A 9,352-nucleotide genomic window follows, 5' to 3' on the forward strand; every position below is an offset into this window, starting at 1 on the left:
CTTATATCATTGAGGGTGTTAGAGTGATCTTGATGCTCCATCCTCAATTGCTCCGTGTTAGTGCTTAATTCTCCAAGAGAAGTTTGCTATTGATCCCAATAGCTTTGAGGAGAAAAGTACATCCTTTGAGGCATCTCAGGGATCTCATGTTGAGGCGGTTGCACAGGCTCTTGTGCATGCTCTCTAGTTTGCTCCATCCTTTTTTTAGTGATGGTCTTGTTCTCCCTAATGGAGATATCTCCTTCTATGACAATTCCAGCTGATTTACATAGATGACAGATGAGGTGTAGAAATGCCAACCTTGCATTGGTGTGAGGCTTCTCAGCTACCTTGTACAATTCTTAAGGAATCACCTCATGTACTTCCACCTCACTTCCAATCATGATGCAATAGATCATGATGGCTCTATCAACAGTCATTTTTGACCGGTTGCTAGTAGGAATGATAGAACGTTGGATGAATTCCAACCATTCTCTAGCTATGGGCTTTAGGTCAACTCTGCTTAGTTGAATGGGCTTTCCTTGGAAATCCCTTTTCCATTGTACTCCTTCCACACAGATATCTGAGAGAACTTAATCCAATCTTTGATCAAAGTTGACTATCCTAGTGTAAGGATGTGGGTCTCCTTGCATTAGAGGCAAGTTAAACGCCAATCTCACATTTTCTGGGCTGAAATCTAAGATTCTCCCACAGACCATGGTGCTCCAATTCCTTGGATTTGGGTTCACATTAGTGTCGTGATTTTTAGTAACCCATTGATGAGCGGATAATTTATACGCTTTTTGGCATTATTTTTAGTATGTTTTTAGTATATTTTAGTTAGTTTTTATTATGTTTTTATTAGTTTTTAAATAAAAATCACATTTCTGGACTTTACTATGAGTTTGTGTGTTTTTTTGTGATTTCAGGTATTTTCTGGTTGAAATTGAGGTACCTAAGCAAAAATCTGATTCAGAGGCTGAAAATGGACTGCAGATGCTATTGGATTCTGACCGCCCTGCACTCAAAGTAGATTTTCTGGAGCTACAGAAGCCCAATTGGCGCGCTCTCAATTGCGTTGGAAAGTAGACATCCTAGGCTTTCCAGAAATATATAATAGTTTATACTTTGCTCGAGATTTGATAGCCCAAACTGGCGTTCCAAGTCAGCATAAAAATTCTGACGTCAAAACGCCATAACTGGCATAAAAGCTGGAGTTAAACGCCCAAACTGGCACAAAAGTTGGCGTTTAACTCCAAGAAAAGTCTCTACACATGAAAGCTTCAATTCTCAGCCCAAGCACACACTTTTTATATACTTTTGATCTTGGAATACTTTTCATCTTTGGGGAGGCTGGCCATTCGGCCATGCCTAGACCTTTTGTTCTTATGTATCTTCAACGGTGGAGTTTCTACACACCATAGATTAAGGTGTGGAGCTCTGTTGTTCCTCATAAATTAATGCAAAGTACTATTGTTTTTCTATTCAATTCAAGCCTATTTCTTCTCTAAGATATACACTCATTCTTCAACCTGACGAATGTGATGATCCGTGACACTCATCATCATTCTCACCTATGAACGCATGCCTGACAACCACTTCCGTTCTACTTGCAATAGCTTGAGTGCGTATCTCTTAGCCTTCTAGTTCATGACACATGGTTGCCTCGCCTGACAACTGAGCCTTCCATTCCATGAGATCAGAGTCATCGTGGTATAGGCTAGAATCAATTGGCAGTATTCCTGAGATCCGAAAAGTCTAAACCTTGTCTATGGTATTCCGAGTAGGATCTGGGAAGGGATGACTGTGACGAGCTTCAAACTCGCGAGTGTTGGGCGTAGTGACAAAAGAAAAAGGATCAATGGATCCTATTCCAACATGATCGAGAACCAACAACTGATTAGCCGTGCGGTGACAGCGTATTTGGACCATTTTCACTGAGAGGACGGGAGGTAGCCATTGACAACGGTGAAACCCAACATAAGCTTTCCATGGAAAGGAGTATGAATGATTGGAAGAAGGCAATAGGAAAGCAGAGGTTCAGAAGGAACAAAGCATCTTCATATGCTTATCTGAAATTCTCACCAATGAATTACGTAAGTATCTCTATCTTTATTTTATATTTTATTCATCTTTTAATTATCAATTCTCCATAACCATTTGAATCTGCCTGACTGAGATTTACAAGATGACCATAGCTTGCTTCAAGCCGACAATCTCCGTGGGATCGACCCTTACTAACGTAAGGTTTATTACTTGCACGACCCGATGCACTTGCTGGTTAGTTGTGCAGAGTTATGATAAAGAGTTGAGATTACAATTGTGCGTACCAAGTTGTTGGCGCCATTGATGATCATAATTTCGTGCACCACCCATGCATTAGCATAAAACTCTTGCACCATTAGAATCCCAGCATCTTGATTGGGATTGGTTAGAACTTTCCAGCTACTTTCTGGATCTCTCTTCGGATTTCTGGATACTCATTCTCTTTGAGTTTGAAAGGGACCTCAGGGATCACTTTCTTCTCTTCCACTACTTCATAGAAGTGGTCTTGATGAGGTTTGGTGATGAATTTCTCCATCTCCCAAGATTCAGAGGGAGTGACCACTTCCTTTCCTTTCTTCTTTCTAGAGGAGTCTCCAACCTTGGGGGCCGTGAATGGTAATGGAAAGAAAAAAGAGCTATGCTTTTCCAATACCAAACTTAAAACTTTGCTCGTCCTCGAGCAAAAATAAAGAAAAGAGAAGAATGGAGTAGAAGAAAAAGAAAATAGAGAAACATAGAGGGAGAGAGAGGGCTCGGCCTTGTGGGTTTTATGAGTGTATGAGAGGTGTGTGTATGAAGGGTATGAAGAGGGGTATTTATAGGAGTGGGGAATGGGTAGGTTCGGCCATGGGTGGGGTTTTGGGTGAAAAATTTGATTTTGAAGTGGGTGGGATTCGGTGGGAGTTATGATGGATTTGGAGAAGTGAAATGGATGTGATTGGGCTAGGGTTTATAGGGAAGTGTGTATAGGGAGGTGTGAAAGTTGGTAGGAATAGGTGGAGTAGGTGAAAGATGTTGTGGGACCCACTGGTCCTGAAAGGCTAGGGAATCCAAATTCCTTGCTTCTCTGCGTTGGCGTTTGAACGACCAGGGGTTGCTCTCTGGCTGCCGTTCAACGCCAGCAATGCTGCCCATGAGGGGCGTTGAACGCCCAGCAGGGATACACTAGCTGGTGTTCAACTTTTAACACTCCATCCAGAGTGTTCTATTTTCATTGCTGTGAAATTCTGTCTCTGTTCTGGCTGCTGCATATGAAAGAAAAAAAATGTAATTAATTAAGTAATGTTGGGTTGCCTCCCAACAAGCGCTCCTTTAACGTCACTAGCTTGACGGTTAGCTCCTTACAGAGGTGAGTATGGGCTCAGATTTTTACCCCTTAAAGTGAACTTTATTCCTGTCCTCTCATGAATGAGCTCCACAAGCTCTAGAGATAGGATACGACTTATTATATGTGGTAAGGCTGGCTTCTTAGTGAAGATAACTCTCATGCCAGGTGAGAGGCTTTAGTTGGGAATTTCTTGTCCCTTCACCCTTTAGGTACTTTCTTTCTAGTACCTTTGTGCTTAGAGCTTGTTGATGGCTACCCAACACCAAACTTAGAATTGGTGTCTGGGGGCTCTGTAAAGCTCTGCACAGAAAGATAGGATTAGAACACTAGGTGTTGCACAATTATCTCTCTTTTAGAGGAAAAATTGGGGTGAGGCATCTTGAACAAGATGTGATCCTCCCTTATTTGTAGGGTCAGTTCTCCCTTAGCCATATCAATGACAGCATTGGCAGTGGCTAGGAAAGGTCATCCAAGGATGACAGAGTCATCCTCATCCTCTCCTATGTCTAAGACTATGAAGTTTGCAGGGATATAGTGGTTTTCAATTTTTACCAAGACATCCTCTACTAAGCCATATGGCTTCTTCATTGTCTTGTCTGCCATTTCCAATGAGATGTGCATAGCTTATACCTCAAGAATTTCCAGCTTCTCCATTACAGAGAGTGGCATGAGGTTTATACTTGACCCTAGGTCACACAGAGCCTTTTCAAAAGTCATAGTACCTATGGTGCAAGGAATCAGAAAGCGTGCAGGATCTGGAAGTTTCTGAGGTAGCCTCTGCTGAACCAAAGCATGGAGTTCATTGGTAAGCAGTGGAGGTTCATCTTCTAATGGCCTTGTACCAAATAAATTGGCATTCAACTTTATAAGAGCTCCTAGGTACCGAGCAACTTGCTCTTCCCTAGTGCCTTCATCCTCATCAGAGGATGAGTAGTCATCAGAACTCATGCAATGCAAAAGTGCATGCAAAGGAACGTCAATGGTCTTTATGGTTTCCTTTAGTTCTGGGCTAGAAGTTTCTTGAGTGGGACTTAAGCACTCAAAGGGTGTGCTTTCACTGGCATTCAACGCCAACTCTGATAGCTCTTTGGGCATTGAGCGCCCTTGCTGTGCACCCTTACTGGCATTAAAGGCCAGTCCCTCTAGTGTTTTGGGCATTGAACACCTAGCAGGGATGTCCTTGCTAGCGTTCAATGCCAGCTTCCCTGGGTTTGTGGGTGTTGAACACCCAGTGAAGAGTTTCTCACTGGCGTTCAGCGCCAGAATGGCTACATGTTTGGGCATTGAACGCCCAGTGAGGCATTCCTCACTGGCGTTCAGCGCCAGAAACCCTGCCTAGTTGGGCGTTGAATGCCCAGTGAGGGGTTCCTCACTGGCGTTCAGTGCCAGAAAGCCTGTGCATTTGGGCGTTGAACGCCCAGCCAATGCTCCCTGGCTGGCGTTCAACGCCAGCTCTGCTGCCAGGATGGGCATTGAACACCCAGTGAGGGGTTCTTCACTGGCGTTCAGCGCCTGGCTTGCCGCCATATTAGGCATTGAACGCCCAGGGAAGGCTTCTTCACTGGCGTTCAATGCCTTCCCATTCTCCTCTGATTCGACCTCTACATCCATGGTTATGGCCTTGCACTCTTCTCTTGGATTCACCTCACTGTTATTGGGAAGAGTGTCAGGAGGAGTCTCAGGGATCCTCTTGCTCAGTTGACCAACTTGCACCTCCAAGTTTCTAATGGAGGACCTTGTTTCATTAATGAAACTATGAGTGGTCCTAGAGAGGCTGGAAACCAGAGTTACTAAGTCAGAAAGGCTTTGCTTAGAGGTTTCCATATTCCCTTGAGAAGATGAGAATGGTGGTCTGTTGTTGAACTTATTCTGGTTCCTACCACCTTGATTATTATTGAAACCTTGCTGAGGTTTCTGTTGATCCTTCTATGAGAGGTTAGGATGGTTCTTCCATGAAAGGTTGTAGGTGTTTTCATAGGGTTCTCCCATGTAATTCACCTCCTCCATGGTGGGTTGATCAGGATCATAAGCTTCTATTTTAGGAGAAGCTTCCTGAGTACTGCCAGCTACAGTTTGCATTCCAGTCAGATGCTGAGAGATCATATTGACCTGTTGGGTCAAGATCCTATTCTGAACCAATATGGCATTCAGAATATCAACTTCATGAACTCCTTTCTTCTGGGAGATTCCATGGTTCATAGGATTTCTCTCAAAGGTGTACATGAATTGGTTGTTTGCAACCATCTCAATGAGTTCTTTTGCTTCTATAGGCATTTTCTTCAAGTGGAGTGATCCACCTGCAGAGGTGTCCAATGAGATTTTGGACATCTCAGACAGACCATTGATAGAATGAGCATTAGTGTTGATCTAGAATATCTTTAAAATAGGATCACTTCGTTGCAAGTATAGCCAAATCAACAACTAACTCCCACAATCAAATTTAATTCTAAAAGATAGTCACAATCAAAACACAATAAACCAGGAGTTTTAAGTCCTGGGTCGTCTTCCCTAGGAGTTGCAATGAAAAGCTAAGATTATTGGCTATGATTGATTGCAAGAAAAGCAAGGAATATAAATAGTAAGAAAGTAACTTAACATGCAAGAAATTAAATGAAAGCAATTAAATGATCATGCAAGAAATCAAGAGAAAAGGAATTCAAATGCAATAAAACCTCTTGGCATGGATTGGGAGCTAAGGTTACCTATCCTAGCCATTAACCACAAACACATAATGATTATGAAGAGTTAATCCTATTTAGTCAACCCTACATCGAGGATAAGTTAAATAGCCATAGTTGATCCCAATCCATAAGTCCTAGTCAACACTATTAATGGGAGATTTAGAATCAATGGAAACCAAATCAACTAACTACTCTAATATATCAACAAGAATGAACATCATGACTCAAGGGTCACCAAAGTCCTTAATTCCAAGCCAAGAGTGAAGAAAAACTATGTTGAAACTAAGCCAAGCATTTTATAAAACACTTGGTATGCATGAAAATAAAATAATATTAAAATGTACTAAAAATAAAATCTAACTACCAAAAGCAAGAAAATAATAATAACAATTAAAGGAAGCAACAATTAACATGAAAACATAAATTCGCATTAATTAAAATTAAAATTAACAAGAGTATCCATAAACATAAAAATGACAAAATTGAGAAATTAAGAAGAAGAACTAAGAGAAGTAAGACAATAAAGCATGAAAACATAAATGAAACTACATTAAGACAACAATTAAAAATAGAAATTAAAGAGAAATTAACTAAACCTAACCTAATTCTAGAGAGAGGGGGAGTTTCTCTCTCTAGAAAACTAAGAGAAAAATATAGAAAAGCTAAACCTAATTGCCCCCCTTGCTTCCACTTGAATTGAGGTTGAAATAGCTTCAGAAATGAGTTGGATTGGGTTTTGGAGGCCCAAAATTCGCCCCCAGCGATTTGCAATTAATGAGCTCACGTGACTCGGGTCACACGTATGCGTGGGTCACGCGCACGCGTCACTGAGCAAAATTCGCTTCCACGCGTACGCGTAGGTCACGTGTACGCGTCGCCTAGCTCCCACTTGTGCACGCGCACACGTTGCTTGTGCGCACGCACGGATCGCTGAATCTTCCAAACTCCATTTCTTCATGGTTTCTTCTCTTTTGCATGCTCTTTTTCTCACTTCTTCAACCCATACTTGTCTTGAAAACCTGAAATCACTTAGCAAATATATCAAGGCATCAAATGGGATTAAAGTGAATAAAATTTAACAATTAAAAGGCCTAAAGAGCATGTTTTCACTTTCAAGCACAATTTAGGAAGAAATCATGAAACTATGCTATTTCAATGGATTGAAAAGTTGATGAAATCTACCCAAATAGAGCAAATAAATATAATGAAATGTGAATTCATCAACCATCATAAAACATGCCTATGATAGACCATTCTGAAAGCATGTCAGGAGGACATCTCCTGATCAGTTGCTTGTATCTTTCCCAAGCTTCGTAGAGGGATTCACCTTCTCTTTGTCTGAAGGTTTGAACTTCCACTCTAATTTTGCTCATCCTTTGAGGGGGAAAGAATTTAGCTAGAAAAGCATTAACCAACTTTTCTCAAGAGTCTAAGCTCTCTTTTGGTTGGGAATCTAACCATATCTTAGTTCTATCTCTTACAGCAAAGGGAAAGAGCATAAGCTTGTAGACTTCAGGATTAACTCCATTAGTCTTTACAGTATCACAGATCCGTAAGAATTCAACTAAAAACTGATGTGGATCTTCCATTGGAAGTCCATGGAACTTGCAGTTCTACTGCAGAAGAGAGACTAACTGAGACTTAAGCTCAAAATTGTTAGCTACAATGGTAGGTACAGAGATGCTTCTGCCATAAATGTCAGAGGTAGGCATGGTGAAGTCACTAAGAACCTTTCTGGCATTACCTTCATGTTCGGCCATGTCTCCTGTTTCTTTTTCAAAGTTTTCTGAAAGGTTTCTTCTGGAGTGTTGTGCTCTACCTTGTTGTAAGCTTTTCTTCAGAGTCCTTTTACGTTCAGGATCAAGATCAAAGAGGGGTTCTTTATCTCTGTTCCTGGTCATAAACAAGAAAAGAAAAGAAAGAAAAGAAGAAAGTTTTTTCTACTACTTGGACAAAAGAGCTTCTAGTGAGATGTGAAAAAAGAAGAAGAAGATAGAAAAGTGAAGATGGAGGATAGGAGATGAGTAGAGTTCGAATAATAGAAGTGAATAGGAGAAGAAATATAAATAGAAGAGATAAATAAGAATTAAAATGTTTTTATTTTTATTTTACTTATTAATTAATTTTCAAAAATTAAGTTAATAATTTAAAAAGAATTGAAAATTAGTTAGTGAATTTTCGAAAATAGAAGAGAGAAAGGAAGAGAAAGTTTTCAAAAATTGAGAGAGAGAAGAGTTAGTTAGGAAGTTTTGAAAAAAAAAGAGAGAGAATATAAGATATTAATTAAGAAAAGATTTTAAAATAAAATAAGATAAGAGATAAGATAAGAAAAGTTTTGAAATTGAAATTTGAAATTAGAAAAAGATAAGATAAGAAATTAAAAAGATTTGAGATTTTTGAAAAAATGACATGATTTTTTAAAATTTGAAATTTGAAAAAGGTAAGATTTTGAAAAAGATAAGGTTTTTAATTTCATACTTTGGTGAGCAGAAATGGAATAATTCTCAACTACTTAACATATGACAAGGTGTTATATGTTTTGCATTTAATAATTCAAGGGAGAGTAAAGTATCGTTTTTGTCCCCAACGGTTGGGGTAAGTTTTAAAGTTGTCCCTAACATTTCAATCGTCCTATTTAAGTCCCTAACGTTTCAAAACTGACTCAATGTTGTCCTGCCGTTAGGGATCCGTTAACGGAATTGACGGCGGGACAAAATTGAGACGATTTTGAAACGTTAGGGACTTAAATAGGACAAAAACATTAGGGACAAAAATGATACATAGAAATAAATTTTAATTTTATCCTTCAATAATATTAATTTTTTACTATACATAGTATTCAATTATTTTTAATCACATCTAAGTAAATTACACTTAATCATATTAATTTTATTTAAATAAATTAATTTTTTTTATAATTTTACTCTTAAAGATTTTTAGTTATCATGAAATATTTGTAGAATTACTAGTATATAAACTTGCAGAAAAGAAAAAAATAATATATATTCAATAAAATATAAATTATACCTTTTGTCTCTAATGTATCAAAATTCTTTAAAATTATAAAAAAAATAAATTTATTTAAAATGAAAGTAATGTGATTAAGTGTAATTTATTTAGATGTAATTAAAAAATAATTGAATACTATGTACAGTAAAAAATTAATATTATTGAAAGATAAAATTAAATTAAAATTTATTTTTATGTATCGTTTTTGTCCCTAACGTTTTCGTTCTATTTAAGTCCCTAACATTTCAAAATCGTCTCAATTTTTTCCTATCGTCAATTCTATTAACGGATCCCTAACGGCAGGACAACA

This window comes from Arachis ipaensis, chromosome B8, assembly GCF_059453495.1.
Source record: "Arachis ipaensis isolate K30076 ecotype BB chromosome B8, ASM5945349v1, whole genome shotgun sequence".
In the NCBI taxonomy this organism is placed as follows: Eukaryota; Viridiplantae; Streptophyta; class Magnoliopsida; order Fabales; family Fabaceae; genus Arachis; species Arachis ipaensis.